Source organism: Crocodylus siamensis, chromosome 2 (assembly GCF_052110815.1).
Source record: "Crocodylus siamensis isolate JL-2025a chromosome 2, ASM5211081v1, whole genome shotgun sequence".
In the NCBI taxonomy this organism is placed as follows: Eukaryota; Metazoa; Chordata; order Crocodylia; family Crocodylidae; genus Crocodylus; species Crocodylus siamensis.
The window spans coordinates 242,817,486-242,839,735 of NC_143396.1; the positions used below are offsets into that span (position 1 = coordinate 242,817,486).

The 22,250-nt window shown below is 41.5% G+C and overlaps 1 long non-coding RNA gene across 2 annotated transcripts in view; it reads left to right on the plus strand.

Annotated features, from left to right (window-relative positions):
• LOC149871956 (uncharacterized) overlaps positions 1–22,250 on the plus strand; it is a 198,277-nt gene that overhangs the window by 80,590 nt on the left and 95,437 nt on the right. For both annotated transcript variants that reach the window (XR_016440568.1, XR_016440567.1), the window contains one exon: positions 5,204–5,303. This is a non-coding gene — a long non-coding RNA (uncharacterized LOC149871956). The remainder of the gene's footprint in view (positions 1–5,203; positions 5,304–22,250) is intronic.

The window sequence follows — 22,250 nt, forward strand, 5'->3', positions numbered from 1 at the left end:
ACAGGTTCAGGTCCCGCAGTTTCTCAATGCAGGGTCTGCCCTGTTGTTCCCAGATCATGCGGGCGGCCCTCCTCTGGACCCTCTCCATGTTGTCCGCATCCCTCCTGAAGTGGGCACACAGAACTGGACACAGTACTCCAGCTGTGGCCTGACCAGTGTCGTGTAAAGGGGAAGGATCACTTCCTTGGCCCTACTTGAGATGCACCTGTGGGTGCACAACAAGGTCCGGTTAGCCCTGCCAACCATGACCTCTCATGGTTGGCCATGTTCATCGTGGCGTCAGTAATGACTCCAAGATCCCTTTCTGCCTCTGTCCTCTCAAGAAGGGAGTTCCTCATCTTATAAGTGTGCTGCTGGTTACTACTGCCCAAGTGCAGCATCCTGCACTTGTCAGTATTGAAATGCATCCTGTTTTTGTTAGCCCACCCCTGTAACCTAGCCAGGTCTTGCTGAAGTCTTTCCCTCCCTACTAGTGTGCTCACCTCACCCCAAATTTTGGTATCATCAGAAAATTTAAACAGGTTGCTTTTCACGCCATCATCTAAATCACTGATAAAGAAATTGAACAGCACGGGCCAAAGGATCGAGCACTGGGGGACTCCTCTGCCCACTTCCCCCCAGGTCGAATATGACCCGTCCAACCCTTCAGCCAATCTGTAATCCATCTGACTGTAGGCATCCATGCCACAGTCTCCTAGTTTTTTCATGAGAATGGAGTGGGAGATAGTGTTAAAGGCCTTGCTGAAGTCCAGAAAGACTATGTCCATGGCAACACCTGCATCCAATGTTTTTGTGACCTGATCACAAAAGGCAATCAGGTTGGTCTGACATGACCTGCCCCTAATGAAACCATGCTGGTTGCCTTTGAGCATCATCCCTGAGGCCAGCCCATCACAGATGTGCTCCTTGATCTTCTCAAAGAGTTTCCCTAGGATTGAGGTAAGACTGACAGGCCTATAGTTGCCCGGGTCCTCCCTTTTTTAAAGATGGGGACCACGTTGGCTATCTTCCAATCATCTGGCACATGGCCCGAGCACCATGAGCACTCATAAAGCCATGCCAAGGGCCCTTCAATTATGCCTACTAGCTCCCTCAACACCCTGGGGTGGAGAGCATCTGGACCCACTGACTTGAACACGTCCAGCCCCTACAGAAGCTCTCTAACCCGGTCCTCCCCAACCTGAGGTCTGGAGGCGTTCCCCTCAAGTCCATCTTGCATCATGGTGGGGAAGTCTCGGTCCCTGCACAAGAAAACGGAGGTGAAGAATTGGTTAAAGAGGTCTGCTTTCTCCTCTGGCACAACCACCAGGTTGCCCAGAGAAACTTGCAGGTACCCCACATTGCCCGGTGCTTTCTTCATCCTCCCTATATATTTGAAAAAGAACTTTTTATTATCTTTGATCTTGGATGCTAGTCCTAGCTCTATGTCCACCTTAGCTTTCCTGACAGCCCCTCTACAGGCCCGAACAGAGGAGGTATACTCCTCTTTGGAGATAGCACCCCCCTTCCACTGGTTGTACGCAGCCTTTTTGGCAATCAGGCATTCCTGGATGCCCTTGTGGCCCTCTTGAAGTTTAAGACTACCGCCTTACTTCAGGCCCTTGACACCCTGCGCTGGATGGTGGTGGTCAAGGAGCTGGAGGCTCCTTACCGGTCATTCCCTGTGGCCAGGACCAGGTCCAACAGGGCATTTCCTCTGGTGGGACTGTACACCTCCTGAATTAAGTGGAGGTCCTATATCTTGGCCAGGAACCTCCTGGAATGGTCCGAGCTGGCTGGCTGTTCCTCCCAGCAGATGTCTGGGTAATTTAAATCACCCATGACAACTACATCCCTTGCCTTAAGCACCTCTGCAAGCTGGCCTGAAAATTCACGGTCCAGCTCCTCCCCTTGGTTGGGGGGTCTGTAGTAGACCCTCACCATTAGATCCCTCTCCCCATGGCCCCCTTGTATCTAGACCCAGAGCACTTCAGCTTGCCCCTCCTCTGACCCCATTCTGCTGGCAGAGGATGTGTATTGCTCATTGACATAGAGCACCACACCGCCACCTTTTCTTCCTTCTCTATCCCACCTGTAAAGCCTATAGCCCCTGATGCTAAACACCCAGTCGTGGGATGAATCCCACCACTTTTCTATAAGCCCTATTATGTCTGGGTCTGAACTGGCTATTCTGAGGGCGAGTTCCTCCTGCTTGTTCCCCATACTATGAGCATTGGTATATAGGCATTTAAGGCCTTGCCTAGCTACGTGTGCCACTCCCTGATTTGGGAGACTGTCTGGACCCCTGTTTCTTACCTGGGCACTCTTTGCATTTGTCACCTGTCTTGCTCGGGTGGTGTCTCCTTGTCTACCTGTGGCTCTCTGTAAAAGGGACCTCAGTAAATCATTGAGTCCAGCCCCCTGCCCTGGGCAGGAAAGAGTGCTGGGGTCAGATGACCCCAGCTAGGTGCTTGTCCAGTCTCCTCTTGAAGACTTCCAAGGTAGGGGAGAACACCACCTCCCTTGGATGCCCATTCCAGATTCTGGCAACCCAGAATAGAAATGCCACTGCACCTCCTGATTAGTTGGTTTTAAATCTCATGGTGTACAGCTCTCTTACACCCCCCTGCATCCTTGCCATTCCTTTCCCTGACCTCATAATCTGCCCTTGGCCCTGCTTTTTCATTCTCTGTGCTCTTATCTTGCCCAAGGCACCAGTTTTTTGGTAAATGTCCACAAGCTTTTGATGTCTCCTCTTCCATTCTCCTCTTCCATACTCCATTTTCTTATACAGAACCAAATATTTTCCTTAGCACTTTGTTTGCAAACACTTTCAGGCTTTTTTCTATTTGCTTTTTTCAGTGCCAAGTATTCACATCTGTATAAAAGGATGGATTGAACAATTGCGCTATAAAGCTGAATTTTAAGGTTTCTTGAGCTTTTCCCTAATGCCATTATTTCATCCAGGATCAACAGGCACTAAATTCTTGCTTTCACATCTACAATTATTTGATTGTACTCAGTGATTATGTGCCCAAATATTTATATTTCCCTACCTTTTATACATTGCCATTCCTTGTCCTCATCTCCCTTGAGATATATTTCTGGATGTGATCATATCTGGTCTTGCTGACATTGATAGCAAGGGCAACTGCTTTTGTGTCTGACACTATGCACATGACCAGATGAGCGCACACATGCCTCTTGCCCTGCCTCAAACCCCTTTGAGGTGGGACAAGAGGCACATGTGGAATGAAAAAATGTTCCCTGTGCTGCAATCCCCTGGATGTCCAGGGACCTAAAGAAACCCACTCTACAATAGAGTGGTGCTAGGCATGGTTCAAGACCATGCCCAGAGCCAGTCCTCCAAAAGAGACACTTTGGTTTTGGCTAGAGCATCTCTTTGGTGTTCCTGCTTCCCCTGGTGCTGTCCAAGGTAATTTGCAGGGGTGGGGAAGTTTCATGGGTGTGGGTGGGTGAGGAGTGGCAGGTGAATTGGGGATTTGGGGAGTGGCAGGGGGGATGTCCTGGGGCTGCAGGGGCTAAGGAACTGGCCCAGATCCCTATAGTTTGCTAGTCCAGCTTTGCACTGGAGCAGAGGGGCCCCAGGATATGGCCGGGCCTGGCATGCGGTCCCTGCATGCCATGCTGGGTCCTGCTGCCACAAGACCAGACCTGCTGGGTAGCAGGAGCAGCCCCAGGGCTGTCAGGACCTGGCTGAGCTCAGTGCATGGTCCCCACACTGCTGCTGTTAAAGGTTAGTTACAGGCTCTGGGTGGGGGGGCTCAGGCCCTCCAGGGTGGAGCTGGGACCTTGGGGGGCATGCCCTCCAGGGTGCTTGGGACCATGGGCAGGAGGACTGGGGCTGTGTGGGGGATAGGGGCTGTGGCCTTCCAGGGGGGAGCTAAGACCCTGGGTGGGGGGTGCATTCCATGTGCTGGGGGTAGGGTACACCCTGTGGGGGCCAAGGGATGCTGCCCTTCTGAGCAGCCCCCCACAAGGTTATCCACACTCACAGTCCCCCAGCAATTGCCCCACTCCTACCCACAGACCAAACCACATCCCTCCACACCCACCCACCCACCTTCCCCCACACCCTTTCTCACCCCGTTTCTGCAGACACCACATTTCCCCATCACACAACCACCATGTGTGAAGAAAAACAAAAGCACACATCAACACATATAGGTTTTTAGAATTTATTTTTTCATGATGATGGAAACACTGGTAGGCTTCCAAATTGCTTTAAAATTGTACATATACCAATAAAGCATTATACAACTTATCACTCACTCTCTCTCTCTCTCTCTCTCTGTATAGATATGTGTGTGTAGAGTGGCTTTTTGTTCTAACTGTGGAAGAACATGGATTTTGCAGTATTTTTAAAAATGGATTTGGGATGCTGCTGCAGCAATCTAGCTGGCACAAGGGGTAGAGTCCCCAGGTATCAGTTGGCTGGGCTCCAGAAGCTCCACAGAGCTAGTAGCCCTGATCTGCTTGCCAGGGCAGCTTTTTATATGGATGGGGCCAGGACAGGGCAGCTTTTTATATTGCTGGGGACAGCACAGATGCTGGCCCCAGGCTCTAGCTCCCCCTGACTGCAGATTCAGGAGGAGCCAGGCAGGGTTATTTTGCCCCAAGTGGCGCAATTTGCTCCACAACAAAGTGCATGTCCAAACACATGCACTGAAACCAAAAGCCCCAGCTCAAATTTGAAACCACTTCTATTTGAACTGCTGCAAGCGCACATGCTTGCATGTGTGGATGTGCCATATGATTTCTGTATTCTTTTGTACCATTTCCATTTCCTCTCCAACTATGTCTGCATACACAAATACCTGGTGCGGTCCATTCAGCTTCATACCTTTCCTTTTTCTTTTAATGGCTCTTATAACCTTCTCAAACATCAAGGTGAAAAAACATTATTGACAGTGCATCCACGCTTTTGAGCCCCATCAGATCTAGTAGTACTCCTTCAATTCTCCTGTTACTCCTTGATCCTTCAGTACATATCTTAGTAAGGTGTATGGGTTTTTTGGGGGGAATTCCAATTCCCACCATGATTGACCATAGTGACTCTTATCTGGTGTCTGTCTTTTGTCAAATACATAAACAGTGCTTGGGACAGTGACCAGGTTCCCCACTCCAGCAGAAATCTACAACCACTAAGCCACAGAGTAAGGTTTCCTCTTGCTTATTATCTTTCTGGATTCTTGAATTCTAGGCTTCACAGTGAGAAGATTAAACAGAAGGCAGGAGACATATGTTCTGATATGTGGAGATGTTTGAATTTTCTCAAGTTGAAGAGGACTCCCACTTCTTGGGTGAGTGTTCTTACCTATGTTTCTAAGTGAAAGTAACCTTTGTACTGAAATCAATATTGTTGGTATGTTAGGTGTGTTCAGCACATAAACATCAAAATGGGCACTCTTAGGACCCAGGAGACTCATTTCATAAACTGATCTTGTCTCTGCTTGCCCAGAAGCTTAAGTTTAGGTGCCTGGACAGTCTTCTAAAACAAAATGTAGGCAATTAATTAATTTAAGCCTATCAAAGGATTTTTGAACTGGTGAAATGTTACTAGAATAAGGAGTGTTCTGGATCATGTGTTACAATTTAGGTTTAAAAATTCTGTTTATATTCCATCCAGGTACTCAGATTACCAATCTGTGTGTGCCCCCTAAGTCATCTGTGGAAAACAGCTGAAAACATCTTAAAGACATGAGTAGAAAGCTATGGAATAAAATAAGTTTCTCAAGGATATTATGACCAAAATGAATACTAACATAATATTGGTCCATTGCTAATGGAAAAAGTAAAATTGTCAAAATAATGCAGACAGGTATATCTGTTCAATAAATATTTCTGTTCTGTGTTTGAGGAAGAGACAGAGGATATAGTCTTATATCTGACAATGAAAAGATATATTTAATTCCAACAGCACCTAAGAAGGATATAAAGTAATAGCTACTAAAATTGAAATATAGTTTACAACCCTGATTGTAGTCAAAAGCCCAAGAAGAATATAGCTTACATCCAAGAGTTTTAAAGAGCTGGCTGAGGAACATTTTGAACCATTAATGGTGATTTTTAATAACTGAGGAAATTCAAGAAGACTATCAGAAAGCTAATGTTGTGCCAATATTTAAAAAAGATACATGGGATGAACCAAGCAATTATGGACCTGTCAGCCTCACTGTGATCCCAGGCAAAATAATGGAAGTATAAACAGGATTCAATCAATAAAGGATTAAAGAATGCTAATATAATTAATGTCTGACAACATGGGTTTATAAAACCCGAATTAATTTGGTATCTGTTTTAATTAGATTACATGTTCAGTTGATAAAGGTAATAGTATTGATGTAATGCATTTAGATGACTGGAAGGAATTTGGGTTGGTTCAGCATAATATTTTGATTAAGACTTAGAACAATATAGAATCAATATGGTGCACATTAAATAAATTAAAAACAGGCTAAGTCTCAAAATATCATTCTAATTGGGGAAGCATCATTAAATGTCTGTGTTTTAGGAGGGTCCTGCATATACTACTTCTTGGCTGTACACTTAGCATTTTTATCAGTGGATGGAAAGAAAAGAAAATCATTAGTGATAAACTTTGCATATGAGACAGAGACTGGTGGAATGGTAAACAATGAAGATGACAGGTCACAGATAGTTGGCTGAACTGGTGAGATGAGCAAAAGCAAGCAACATATGTTTCAATACATCCAAATGTAAAGTCATATATGTCAGAACACAGAAGGAAGGCCATGCTATCCTTGGAGACAATCATTCTAAAAATAACTTCGGGCCTATAATGGATAATTAGCTGAACATAAGCTGTCAATGACACTGTGGTCAAAAGGATTAATTTGTTCCTTGGATTTATAAACATGAAAATATAAGATAGAAGTAGGGAAGCTATATTACCTCTGTATCTGGCTTTTTTCCGAATTATACCTGGAATATTGTATTTACTTTGGTGCCCACGGTTCAGGTAGGATGTTGATAACCTGGACAAATTTTGGAGAAGACCCAGAATAATTATTAAAGAACTAGTAAAAATATGCTTCATAGTAAAAGAAAACAAAAAATAAAGCAAGAAAACTTGGGAGACATTATCTGTTAGGAAGGATTTGATCAGAATCTGCATATATGTACATATAGAAAAGAAATTTAATAATGAAGGATCCTTCAGTTAAACTGACAGAAATATAAGATCCAGCAGCTGGGAAGCTTAAACTAGAGACATTCTGACCAAAATATAGGATCTAGGGGTGATAACAGACCAGAGGTCGCAACCTATGTCTCAGGTGACACAGGCAGCCTCATGTGTGGTAACAACTGATCAGGAAGGGAACAGGAAGTACAACAGTAGATAGGCAGGAAACAGAAAGCAGAGGAGGAGACCAGAATAGGAGCACTGAGCAGGAAGCAGAAAGCAGCGTAGGAGATGGGATAGAGGAAGGAGAGCAGAATGGCACTTAAGGAGGATGAGGAGCTAATTTGTGACATGCATGCCAAAAAGACTGGCCTTACTGCAGTAGACCATGAGCTTAATATGAGCCAGCAGTGTGTTCTTGTTGCAAAAAAAAGCAAACAGCATACTGAGTTGTTGTATTATTGATTATTGATTATTGTTGATATTTTCAAATCAAGGGAGGTGATTCTTCTATTCTATCCATTGTGTAAGGTGTCACCTGAAATACTGTGTCTAGTTTTGGGCCCCACACTTGAAGAAAGATGTGAACAAATTGGAAAGAGTCTAGCAAAAAGTAATAAAAATAATTAGAAGCCTGTAAAGCACATTTTATGAGGATAGGCTGGAAGAGCTAGGGTTATTTAGTCTAGAGGAGAGGAGAGGAGAGGAGAGGAGATGTGATTAGAGTCTTCAAATACCTAAAGGGTGATTATAGGAAGAACAGAGATGGGATTTTTTTCTCTGTGGCTGCAGGGACAGAACAAGAGCAATGGCCTCAAGCTGGAGCAGAGGAAGAGTGAAATTGCACATTGCAATTAGCTTGTATTAAGAGCACTTAAAACCTGAGCACTCACAAATTCAAGCTTGTTAACAAGTGCTAAGTGCTCTCTAGGCATCTTAATGTTATGCCACTTGAGGCAAGGGTTATCTCTGAGCTGAGTTAGGCAGCTTGTTTTAGCTTCACTTTTAAATGGTCCAGGGAGATAAAATGACAAATTTCTGATCCTCCAATATGCCAGAAGGTGCCACTTCCAGGTGGAGTAGCTGTCCTGGACTCTGATACCCCTGGGATGACAGGCTGGACAGCAGAGCAGAAGCTGATGAGTGAAGAAACAGAGGGGAGGAGGGAGGGAGGGAGATGACAGCCTGCAGGAGGGCCCAACAGGAGGGGAGGGGGAAGGTGAAGGTGAAGGTGAAGGTGAAGTCAGGGAGGGAAGCTGCTGGATTTCAGGGAGGCCCAGAGGGACACAGGTACATACAGGACCCCCTCTCCCCCGCTCCCCCCCCAGCCACAGCACAAACACAAACATACATATTCCCACTGTACACATGTACACACACATGTACACAGCCACAGCATGCACAAGGAGGGAGGAAGCACTCCTGTTGCCATAGGAGTGGGGAGTGTGTATACATGCCTCTTTGGCTGGCCCCCACCCCAGCAGCAATGGGGGATCCTTCTTGTGTACTCCTGGGCTCCGCACGGCCCTGCACCCTCTGGAATTGCACCCATTGCTGCCTCTGCCTCCCCAGTGCCATGCTTTGCTGCTCATTGGCCAAAGGCAAGACTGGGGGTGTGGGAGCTTGTGTGTGTGTGTGCTGGTGGAGGGGCGTTGTGCTGGGGATGTTCTCAGGGTGTCTGCGTGGTTGGGGTGTGTATGTATGTGTTACTGCTTGAGAGCTAGATAGCTGGAGAGGCAGTGAGTATCTTGTCAGTTCCAAGCCCTTCTTGCCAGTCCTTTACTGAAAGGCCAGAGAGACGCTTTTAACCCTAGATGTGCAACTGCGCACAGCACATGAAAACTTTAACACTGTCCTTTTAGTTAGCATGCACTGCTTGTAACATTTAAGAACACTCTGAAATTCAGGTTGGCGATTAGGGGGAATTTTTGACTATGAAGGTCATCAAACATTGGGCAAGGTTACCTAGAAAAGTTATGGAATCTCCATCCATGGAAAATGTCAAGAGGAGGTTGGACTAACACTTGGCGGGGGTGGTTTAGTCAGAGATGTTCCTGCCTTCCAGTCCTACTCTACTCTAATCTTATGCAAAATGTTAATGTTATCATTTATAGATCATTTGAAGAAGTTACCAAAGGCAGTAGATTCATTTTAGAAAAGCTGAAATTTTTGCAGAAGGTCATGATATAATTTACAGAGATCAATTAAGGAGATCCTATGGTTTGTGTTATAGAAGAAGTCAGATTACACAAACTTGCTTTATTATCTATGAAACTAAATGAATCTAGTTTCCAAGAAAGTGTGGAAATACTGTGCTGAATCAGAATTAGAGACCCTTGCACATCAGGACCAAACTGCATTGACAAATTATGTGAGATAGCATAAGAAGTGGCCCCCATACCATACTTGGTAACCAGCCACTAACTTATTTTTTGCAACTTCTTAACTATTGGATTTATCTAAAAGAAAAAATTAAAATAAAATATGATCACTTAATCCGTGAATCTTGCTTCCACTTTATTTGAAGAATTCGATGGGAGACAAATACAGCAGCTGAAAACTTGGACAAAAGCTTACATTTATCGACTTTAATGCACCTTGTTATTTTGGGTTTTTTTCATATCATGACACTACTTTTTTGAACGGCAGACATAATTTCCAAGTGTGACAGATTTCAATAACTGCAACATGAAAAATTCAGCGACTGAAAATGGTACACTCATTATAGTAAAAATGAAAACAATCCTTGGAATTTAGCATTTTCAAAGAATTTTAAGTATGTATTGGTATTGATAAGAAAATCAAAACATAGGCAAATTAAATTACTTGCTCGGTATCATAATTCAGGTTAGGAACAATAGCTGTAATATGGCACAGATCTCCTGAATCTAAGTTCTATGTCCTAATTCACTACAGATAGAAATATGATGGAAAAATTATCAGTTTTTTAATTTAAAAAATTAAAAATGTATCAAGTTTTTGGACAAATATAATAGTAAATTATTTGGGCAGTTGTGTAACCTGAGTGGATAAAACAGTGTTTGTCATATCACTTATTTAAATTTCCTGTTAAATATGAATTGTTTATACAGTGAATAGCAATGAATCAGCTCTTGTTAACATACAACAAAACTGAATTACTGTGACACTGAATCTCAACATCTGGGAATATACGAGTGATCATTGTTAGACCCTGACTCCATGCAGCGCCCAACACCTAGGGAGATGACGATCCAATTGCTCATGGATCCTGTTACTCATTAGCCAGAGTAAGTAGGAAGTAAACACTAGCACACATTGCTCGCAACAGCTTTATTCAAAATGGGATAGCTTCGAACTACTTCCCTCACAGACACACAGCCTGTGAACATGGGGAGCCACAGTGAACATTAGTGCTTTTCACATTTTATACACCTTGGTTTATGCTCATTAACATTCACTCCACTTTTGTCCCTCCTTTTGTTCCACCCATTTCTTCTCCCATTTCAAGCTCTGCCTCTGTTTACTGTTTACTTAATTAGCATGGGATTGCTTATGAATTTCATTCATTTACATGCCTCTCTGCTAAGAGTGCATACTCAAGACTTTGACCCCAGCTTTCTCCGGTCACTTGCTGGTTCTTTCCGGTTTCTTGTTGACCTCTTCTACATCTCCAAAGTCTTGCTTCTGCTGTATCTCCTGATGATAGCTGGTGGGCTGTATCTTGTTCTTCTTACACAATGGGCTCTAACACTATGACCTTGTTAGAAAACTGCTTGCCTAAGCATTTGCAATGTTATTTTTAATATATCATTTTGCCTTGTGGCTTTTGCTGAAGCCACAGATTAAAGCATTGTATTCAGCTCCAAATCCAGTGCTCCCCAAAATTCAAATGTTGTCACCGTAACCATCATCATTGCAACTTATAAATCTATCTCACTTACCAAATTTGTGGAAATCAGAATACAATAATCTTGCTGACATCCCACAATGTTTTATGACTGAAATGGTATGTTTCAGCCCTTCTCAGCCATGGACTTGAGGGGGTATTGACAAAATATTTTTTCCTATTGGCTCTAGAAATTTGGGTTTCTTCAGGATATAAAAATTACAAGTCTTTCTTGCAGTGTTAGTTTTTAATCAACATTACATTATTTTTTATTAATGTTATATTTCTACTTCAGATCATAAGATATTAACATAGCTTAGTAATATGAAGACTGTTGATCCCTCAAAAAGAGACAGATAGCTCCCAAACAATTTTTCTATTTAAAAATTATACATATAGATTGTTTGACAATGGAAAAAAAAATGGAATTTTTTATTTTGGCCAGTCTTTTAAAGGGGCATGATCAGATTTTAAATTCTGACTCCTTCATGTTTTCCTGTTACCTCACTTGCCCAAATCTTTGCTAGACTACCTAAAGGATTACCTTGTAATTAGAAACTGAGGTCTATGGGCATGCATGGATTCAATATAACTTGACATGAGGTCAGGGAGAGGGCAAATGGGGAGGAGATAGCATAGAAACCCTGGGAGCCATAAGCCTAGGAGCCACACAGCTTCCAGAACTAACAAAGTTTTTCTTAGTCCATTACTACCAACCTCTATTGCTGAGAAATATACTTTAAAAAATATTCTAAAATAAACTCAAACATAATATTGAAACAATGGCCTGTTGAAATGGTCGACTAAATCTCTTAGCTAACCTTTAAAAACTTAAGGCCTGGAAATATTTTCTTAAAGAAGCCAGGAAAAAGTATGCCCAAGTTTCTGCACCACTAGATTTTGCACGTACAGATACTTAGCTGCTTAACACTGACTGCATTTGGAAGTTGGCATACTCCTCAGTGTTTCAAAATCTGTAGAATGATTGCTACAAGGGCACTCTTGCATTCTAGATAAAGACCTTAATTATTCAAGTAGGTCAGAGTGTAGTTGCAGCCATCCAATAAAAGGTGTCACAAAAAAACCTCATTTGTTGTCAGTTGTTCAAGTGACACAATATGGATGTGTCGGTGCAAAATCTGTCAAAATCAGTGGGGTTTTATGTATATTACGTTACTTTCAGGGATAGTATATGACATCCCTGTTTAATTTTACCACTTATTTAATTTTTCTTTTCCCTGAAGTCTTTCTATCTCTCCCTTCTCTACCCCACTTGTCTGCTAAAAACAAACAAATAAAAACCAAAACTGCCCCAAAAAAGGATAGACATTTATTCTCTCTCCTTGACCAGCATCTCCTTCAGCACTGCCTATTCCATGCCCTTTTATGTCTTCCAGTTCATCACTGAGTTCTCTGCTGTTCTTCTTATCAAGATCTCCTTTTACATCCTTACCATTACTAGCTCAGTGATTTGCTCCCTTTTGACCTTTTTTCTCCAACAGACCAGAACCCTAGTGCCTCACATCTATATTCAGTTTCTCTGCTTCTGTACCACTGAATATCTATGGAAAGAAAATTTTGGAATCATGTAGGATGTCTCCATTGCAAATTAATTTGATCTCCATTTGGTTTTCAACTCCATTTTCCCTGTGTGTGTTCAATTTCTATGATCCTATTGTAAATTTGCTATCTTTTGACTTCTTCAAGATCTACTACCCTTCTTTTTTCTCTCCTTTACTCTGTTGAAGATCTTCTTTTAAAATGTTATTGATTTTTAAATGACACAAATATAAAAAATACATATATGTCAACTACATATATCAGTCTGAAATACATACATCTCTTTCATAATCAAGAATCAATAAGGGGGAAGAGGGAAAGGATGGAAGAGGGAGGGATAGAAGAGGAAAAGAGAAGTGTACAAGGAGTAAAAATGTATTTAATAAGGTTTTGAGAAATCCTTCCAAATCGTACCAAACTTGTCAAAGCAGTTGTGCCTTCAAAACATGACTCTCTACATAGTTGTTGAACATCTTATCAGCTTTCTCAAGAAAAAGGGAAATCTTCAACTTCTCTCCTACCAACCTTCTCTCCTAATATCGTCTCACTTCGGGATATTTCTTAATGTCTCCTCTATCCTCTTGTTCTATGTCCTTCTGAGAATTTGTTTTCCTTATCTCTTCCTTTATTCTTTTGTCTCCATTAATGTTCCTTGATTTGTCTCTTCTTACAAGCAGAATCCAACCTCTCACTCACAACCTTTATCCCCATTTTCTCTTTCAATTTCAAATGATTTAATAGAGTGGGAAGAATCCTAGTTCAATTTATGTGCTCAAATGGCCCTTAGGGAGCTGCATAAGTACTTTTTTAGCACTTGTATACAGTTAGCAACTCTATTCCACATGTAACTATTGTGAATATACAGTGAGATTCACTCTGGCTGGTCAGGCATATGGCTTCATACACATGTACCCAGGCAAGGGGTAAGTCCTGAAATTGTAGCTAAGCAAAAATCCATGCCTGGCAAGTGCTAGATGACTGCAGAGGAGAAAGCCCTGACATGTTTTAGTCCACTAGTCTAGTGATTACAACACTCACCCAAGAAACTACAGACCCAGGGTGTAACCTTCCCCTTCTCCTAGAAGAGGTTTAAACCTAGATCTCTTCTGTTTCCCTTAAGCCACCTATTCTCAAATAGTCTTCTCTACTCTGGACTGATCATTTACTGTTTTTTACACAATCTCACCCTGAACAGCTCACCATCCTCTCACATAAAACTTGCCAAACACTGAGCTTATAATGTCTCCTCAGAAGCCCTCCCCACTACTTCACTTACCTCTATCTGCTAGTACACAGATCTTGAACCATGGAGAACTGAGAGAAAGGGGTGTCATTCTCAATTTCTCCCACTCCCTTCTATCTGCAATCAGGTCAGAATCAAGCCCTCTCGCTCCTTTCTTCCCATGATATTTTCTATATTTTGTCATTTTTCTATCCATCCCACCAGCCAAACTCCCCATCTGGGTCTTAACCCTTTCTTTTTATACTTTCCTGCCCTTGGTCCTGTTTTAATGGTAGCCCCTCCCATTCCACCCCCACCATTCTTATCTCCCATTATTTTGATCGTGTTGTACCTCTGTGTCTTACCCAAGTTTTTAGTTATTTTATTGAGAGCAAAGATACTGAAGAAGCTTGATATCATAGCTATATTTCTTATTTTTGTCTTTCAGACGTATGACACATAAATATGGTCTTTTAAACTATACCTCTCAATTCCTCTGATTTACCAGAGCTAGTTCTTCCATATCCCTTCCAACTTCTCCTTCTGTGTTCTAGCCTCCTCTGTTTAGAAGACTTGACTAACTACCACCCTGCTTCCAAGTGAAGCGAAGAAGCAGCTTTGCTGCCCTATGTCAATAGGGTTTGAGTCTAGTAAGCAATTTAGCTATCATTACCATAGGCACGTGTACCTAGAAAAACTAATCCTTTTAAATCCTGTTCCTAAATCTTAACATAAACTACACCCTAGAATCCAATTTACAGGATTTTGACCTATGATGTGCCCTTTTATTATGAAAATATCTGAATCGTTTTTTTTTAAATATTGATTCAGGTTTATGTCCAATTTGTATGCAAAGCAAATAATTTTGCCCATACTTGTAAAGGATATGCATTATCAGAACACAACACCTGCAGGACAAAAGAGAGGTTAATTTCATTGTTGCTATGAAGCAAAGGAGATCATTATAGAGCCTGCAGTAACCAAGCTCTGTGAAATAGCTGCATTAGTCATTAACTTTCCAGCACTAAATTTCATATCAAACTCAATTAACTACTACATAGCTTTTAATGACAATATTTTTTCAGATGCAGCTCTTGTTTACTAATAAGATTTCCCATCACGGCTATCTGTTCCATTACTTTGTTGATGTTAATATTCAAGCCTTGAGTTTCTCCAAAGAAAATGGGGCAATGAAAATCACATTTACTAGAAGTTCTCCTTGAATTATTCTTTTAAATTTTAAGTGTTTAAATTGCACTTTGGAAGTCAAAGGAAATGAGAGTATAGAAGGCTAATGTCATCTCTGTATATATCCACAGGGCAGATTAGAGTTGCTTCAGTACTTACATATATTTGACCAGAACATTTCTCTTGTGTCCAAGTCTTTCATGATCAAAGCCCTCTAAATTGAAAATGTCCTTTACATTTTTATTCTTTTTAACATGGTAAAAGTTGAAGCCCAGAATAACAAAAAAATGTAACAAAATTAATGTCACCGGGAAACAATTTATGTGGGTAATTAGCATAGCATTCACATATAAATGGCAGCTGGATTAAGGGATCAGTTCACCCATAGCCTGCAGCAAAATGTTCTACTCTTTCATCTCCCTGGTGTCCACTAGCAATTATTACTCATTTTGGAGACCCAGAGAGATCCTTAGATAGATTCAGATAATGCTGTCTGAAACTTCCTCCTCGTTTGCTTACATACTTGGTTGGCTACTCTAATTTCCCTGTGTCCTTGTGTCTTTGCTGTGACTCCTGTTTGCTATTTTTTTTAAATATGTTAATAGGGAAATACAAATGAAGATGCATAGCTTCCAATCACTGTTAGATTATGGCCTTGAAAACAACGTACCCATCCACTTGCATATCACCTTCAAAGAAACCTAGTTTTGCAAGCACCTGTGATAGTGCTACTCCATGAACAGAAAGGTGATGGAAGTGATAGATTCCTCATCTGTGGGTGTGACATAATTCTATGTGACTTCTCATGCCTAATGGCAATTGCCCACCTGCTTAAGGGCTGATTTTGGCACTTATGTATAGTTTATGATCTTACTCCATGTTCCGTGTAGACATGTGAGCTTCCATATGGATATTAAGAAGCAGAAGGAGGCTAAGCTCTGGCTGGGTATGTATTCACGCACCAAACTGTACCTAAATGTAAGTCCCAAATTCTGGCCTAGAATAAAACAGTGGAAAGAAGGTGGCCATCCTGCATTTAAGCCCAATAGTCTAGTGGTTAGGGTATTCATCCAAGATACAGGAAACCTACATTTTAGGCCCCCATTGGCAGAGGAGTTTGACTCTGCATCTCCCTGATTTGTCAACATGGTGATCTGACCACCAGGTCAAATGTTAGACACTAACCAGACTCCTTTCCAGTCTTCCTCTTGAAATTGAGCCACTGCACCTTCCATTTACTATTCTTTGGGTGAAAAACAGTGAAAAGGCTTCTGTCCCACTGAGATCAAGTATATAGGCTAGAATCCAGGACCAACTCCCTTCTGGAACAGCATCCATCTCATTGGGCACATCTACATATGGCCGTAAGGTAATGTTGCTACAGCACTACACTAATGCACAGCGCAGTAGCCATCTGTACAGCGCTGTGCATGCAGTGCACAGTTAGATTTCGCCACTGTCACCATAGTAGTGTACTAAAATGGGGGAGCACACCACTATGGTGAAGTAGTTGCCGATCACATGTAGACGTATGTGATTACTACGTCACTGTAGCACGCTGTACAGCAACAAAGCGTATCGCTATAGCAACACAAGGCAACATGTAGATGCACTTATTGAGACATATACTATTTGCTTAAACCCTTCCTCCTGGCCCTACATATCTCTCTGTCTCAGCTGCACAAGGGACCATCTTCAAGATGAAGGCTGAAGATGGTTTAAAACTGGACATACTGCTGGTACAGTAGGCATGCAAATTTTTTAGGCAAGAGGTTTCCAGTTTATAATAAAGATTATTTCCATGCTGAAAATAAGCAAAAACATTATCATGTTCTTTTATTTGAAAGCTTCTATTTTATCAAAGGAGCAAATAAAATACCTTTAAAGGGATGCACATTAAACTCCTTTGTGTTTGAAATTCCACTTCATGAAATTTGTGAATTTTGCATAAACTCAAGCAGTGTTTTTTGTTTGTTTTATTTTTTGTATTTTCATATCCACACACAAAAAAGTTAATCTACAAAACAATAAAGCAACTTTATTTGCCTTTTAGCTGGTTTACTGGAGTGATTCCTGTAAATGGTTACATTATGTTTAATAAAAGGAAGACTGTTCATTACTGCTTCTCAGTATAAATTCATATGGAAGATATTTTCAAACAGTTTCTTCATTGGAACTATTTGGAAATGTTATTTTTCCAAAGGAAATAAACTACATCCATAGGAGGAAATGACCTTGTGCTTGTAAACTTTGTTGGCTTGCCTTAGCACTTTGCAAGCTCACTGAGCTCATAGTAGGAGATCTCCCAAGTTTATACAACCTTAATAAAAATTCCAAACATCATTTGAAATTGGTTATTTCTCAAAGCTCACACAGTTCTAATTTGAAGTGCGGCCTCAGGGGTGAAAGGCCATTAAATAACCTACTGATCCATGAAGACAATTTCAACATTTACAGTAGGTAAAGTCATATGAGATTGTTTCTGTATTTGCATGTTTAATTTGTCAATTCTGAAGAGCCTTATTAAAGATCTTCCTTTTTGATAGAATGTTCTTCTCTCTAATAAACCAGTTGAGCTTTGCAGGAATGGCAACCTCAGATTCACCTTGAGTCACCCTACAAGTCTAATGGATATGCAGCCCTCCAGATGCTTTCTACATTGTCTTCCAATCTACTATATCTATCCCATGAGACATTCGGGTATACAAATATGCAGAGGACATACTACAAACTAACTTTGCAATAAACTGCTTGGAAAAGCACACAGAGTTTATCTACATGCCCCATGCAGTGCTCTGAAAATGTAGTAAAGAAACTCAATTGTTCTGTCTTCTACCAAATGTCTCACCTGGGAAAGATATTTGCCCCCATATCTTTCAATTTCTATGTACAATCACTCTATCTCTCCACTTAAATTAAAGCATCTCATATCATTAATTGGAGAATGCAATCTTATTAGTAGCAGAGGAAAAATTAAATTCTGTTAAGCCTATTCTTGAATTAAGACAGAGAAAATGGAAATATTTGTTGATAGGTTGATGCCCAAATGAACTATCCCTTTTACCCGCCAGATAAGTTATGTACCAACACTGATAATTAACTAATATGAACGAGAAATGCAGAAATGTGTATGCAGCAATGAATAAATGGGACTGACAGGTAGACTAATCAATTTTGCAGAAAAAAAGCCACAAATGAAATTCCTTCTATATATTTGAACATGTTTGAATTAATTACAATATTGTGCGCACAAGTGATATCTGAAAGGTAAATGTGTTCCTCAGGCTTCTGCGGGTTAGTATAAGATCCATTATGCATCAAAGATAACAGTGGTTGTCAAGCTGTTGTGGTCTCACCAGAGTATTCTCGGATATTTCCAATCAGTTTGTGGAATAATTAGGATATATATATGTTTTCCTTCTGCTGGCTTCTTCTTTTGAGCAATTTATTTCAATTTTAAAGTTTTGTTATTCTTCAATCTGCTCAAGATTCTTTTGAAATATTTTTGGCAATATTTTTTATAAATATATATCAAAATTTAGGAAAACTCCTTTCAGCCTGTGGCTTTTTTGCAAACGGCAGTGTGCCTGGTCATCTAAGATCATATTGTGTGGTCATAAAGTATCATGTTTCCTGCTGGTAATGCTTTCTAATGGCGTATAACAGAGACAGAATGTTTGCACCTTCTTGTGCAAACCAGGTTTAAAATAACAGGCAGTATGACAAAGGAGGAGTCCAGCAGGCACTTCTAATTCTGACAAAGACTGAGAAAGCTTTGTCTGCATATGTCTTGTACTTTCTGCTCATTCAAGCTACTTTAACCACTGATGTGAATATGAGTGTTGGTATGAAAAGAGCCATTACACAAACGTTTGTTTGAACCTTAATAAATTCTGAATTAAAGGAAGGCTAGATTTGGTCCCATTGAATGTCCTCTGTTCATAAATACCAATACTGCAATTTTGGCTGGCTGCCAGTAGGAAAAAAGTCCTCCAGTGGGATTCACCAAACAGTACACCAAGGCTAGGAACAGATGGTACGTTTGCCCTGGGACCTATTGCGCCTGACTTTATCCTGGAACAGAAAAGTCCCCAAATTCATGTGTACACACATCACTCTTCTCATTGGGTTTTAGTATGAGGCTTAACATACTGCCTCTTTTTTTCCACTGATCCAATGATGAAATCCTGGGACAACTATTCACATGCATTTTGCGATGTCCCAGGACAAGCTCTTTTTATTCCATGAACGATTTTAGGGTTTGTCCCAGGACAAAAGACATAGACTTCTGAATAATTACACTTTGTTCTGGGATAAAATGATTTCTCTCAGGCCAATCTAATGTCTGTTCATAGACAGAGATGAGCAGAGGAGAAGACTACAATGTCATGTTTGCCGCCCACACACACACATGTCCCCAATATCAGGGAAACATGGAGGGTGTTTACATAATCACTATTATAGAAAAAACAGCAATAACTTAGTTATGTGCCCCACAATGCTAGGTTCTCTACAAGCACAGAACAAAATATCCCTTCCCCAAAGACCTAACGAGTTAAGTTAGCTCTTTGGGGAAGGGATGATATTCCCAAAATGCATGCCCATTTACATGAACATTCAGTTACATTAAAAACAGGTGAACATACCTGAACAGCAACTGTTGGTAACTCAACTTTTGTGGCAAAAAAAGATCTAGAATTAAGTTGGAAGGTGGGAACGGTTATTCAAAGATCCAGTACATATCGTGAAATAGTGTGAGGATGCCTGAAATACAGAGTTGCTCTATGCAAAACATACATGGTTGTTTTGCTGGTTAATATCACCCTTCCTTCTTTTTCCCCCTTTCTTTCTACTTACTGTTATATTGTGATGGGATTTGAACAGAAGTTTGTGTCAGAAATAAGCCCATATAAACTTATTCAAGTTCTCCCCTAGGTTACATGAGTCTTGAAACATTCCTATACAAACAGGAAGTTGTAGTCAGACCACTCCATGCAAACATTTTGAGTGGTTTTGTGATGAGAACCAAAGTGCACTAAGGTCAAGCATGAGAACACCAAACCAATTTCATTTTGCTCTAAATTGTAGACAGGATTTGATTAAAGCAAGGTTCCCAGTGGTGAAAATCTGTTGCACTAAGCCATGGCATTGATTTTACCCTACATAAAAATGACAATGAAACTACTGAAAACATATTCCTCTCACCCAAAAATAAGTTATTGAAAAATAAATGTTTTCCACATTCCTGCCATTAGGCCTCCCTGTTGAGATGAAAACTCTAGAAATAATTCACCTGGTTCCAGTATTCCACATTTGGATCATGTGGGGATGAATCTGATGCCTTTCATAGTATTGTTCATCTGGAATAACTACTTAAGTCTAAAATAGTGAAAAAAGTTTTACCTCTTCTAGACCTACCCTTCATCTTCATAAAGCATCAGGAGGACATTAGCCACCATGGTCCCCCCGTTTTACCTGTGACAGGCTAAGGTGTTATATGTTATGGTTTCAGTCAGGGGTGACTGTGCAGTTTTGCTAATAGGTTAGACCAGGGGTAGGCAAAATATGGCCAGCGAGCCACATCCGGCCCATGAGGCCATTCTATCTGGCCTGTGGGGCCCCTAAAAAAATGTAGAAAATTAATATTTCTCTGCCCTTGGTTCCTGTCAAAAATGACAGGAACAAAGGACAGTAGGACCTAGGGGAAGCCCGGAGGGCTCCTCCCTGGCCCTGCTTTCCAGCCAGGAGCCCTACCTGGGGTTTCTGGGCTGGGAGCACATGGCTGCTCCAGTGCAAGAAGCTCAGGTAAGTGGTGGAGGGACCCCAGGCAGGGAAGGAGTGTGTTGGGGGGTAAACGGCCCCTCCCTGCCCATGCCTGGTGCCCTGTGCTGCAGCTGCCAGTGGGAGCACAGGACCCACACCAGTGTCCCAGGGCCAGTGCCAGTGGGGCTCAGAGCAGAGTGGCAGGAGCACAGGGTCCCAGCTGGCAGGTGCTGTATGGAACTGGGCCAGCTCCCTCCTCCCTGCCAGTGCAGCCCAGCCCAGCTCCACAGGCCCCTGCCAGCCTCTGCCCCACTTTGGGCCCCACTGGTGCTGGCACTGGGAGATTGGTCCCAAGACATTGGAACATTGGTCCCAAGATGGTGACTGGGGGCGGGGCACTTGACAAGGGGAGGGGCTACCACACCCTCGACAGTCTGCCAAAACTGGGTAAGCAGTCCTCTGCTCAAAATAATTGCCTGCCCTTGGGTTAGACAATGGATTTGGATAGGGATAATCCTGCATCAGATAGGGAGTTGTACTATGTAACCTTTGAGGGTCCCTTTGCATTGGATTTCTTGGTTCCCATGTGCTATCCTGGCTGGGAGCACCAGTCAGTTGATCAGGGCTCCCAGCATGGAGAGTGCATCTACGCCCTTATTTCCTGTATGTTCCCTGTTTGGGAGCCCAGATCAGCTGGTGCACCCAGCCACAGAACTGCATGGAAACCAAGTATGTTCCTTGTCAGTGCAAGAATTATGGGGTCATAATCTCAGGGTCCATATGCACAAGCAATATGGTGAAAATGGGATCTGATCCCCAACCCCACAATTGCACACCACTTTTAATTTAATGTCTATCTTTTAATTTAATGTCTATCAGTGGCCTATTCTATGATTGCCACTTCCCCTATGTTCTCGCAAATAACCCTTTTATTCACTCTCTCCTTAATGTTCATCCATGTCATCACTCCCCATCTCCCTTTAAAAAAAAAAAGCTACCACTAATAATTTTGCGTAAGTCTAAAACATGCCACATTTATCTTACTAGCTTTCTCTTGGCCTCTATTCCTGCATCCCATCATTTTTGCTATTTATTTGTCACCTCATTTTAGAATCTTAGGGCTTCTGAGGGACTATTAGATGGATTACAAATAAGATTTCTGTTTTACATGAAATAAATTAAATAATATTTTTTCTTTTCTTAAACAATTTCTCAAATGTTTCTTTGCTGCTCTCTTAATTTTTTCCTAGACTGATTCAGTAAAGCAGGGATTTATAAATTAGTATTGTCCCTTTCAAAGAGTATTTCATATATTTGCAGTTGACTAGGCAGGAATATAGGGATTTGGTTAGACACTTTAAGGCAGCCAGACTAAAATTTACATACTTCCCGATATCAGGATATCACTGTTATTGAGAAGTAGTTAGCCATGTTTGACTGAAGTTAGGCAGAAGGCTGGGAAGGGTGGCACCTTAGAGACTTAACTAAATGAGTTAGTGTAT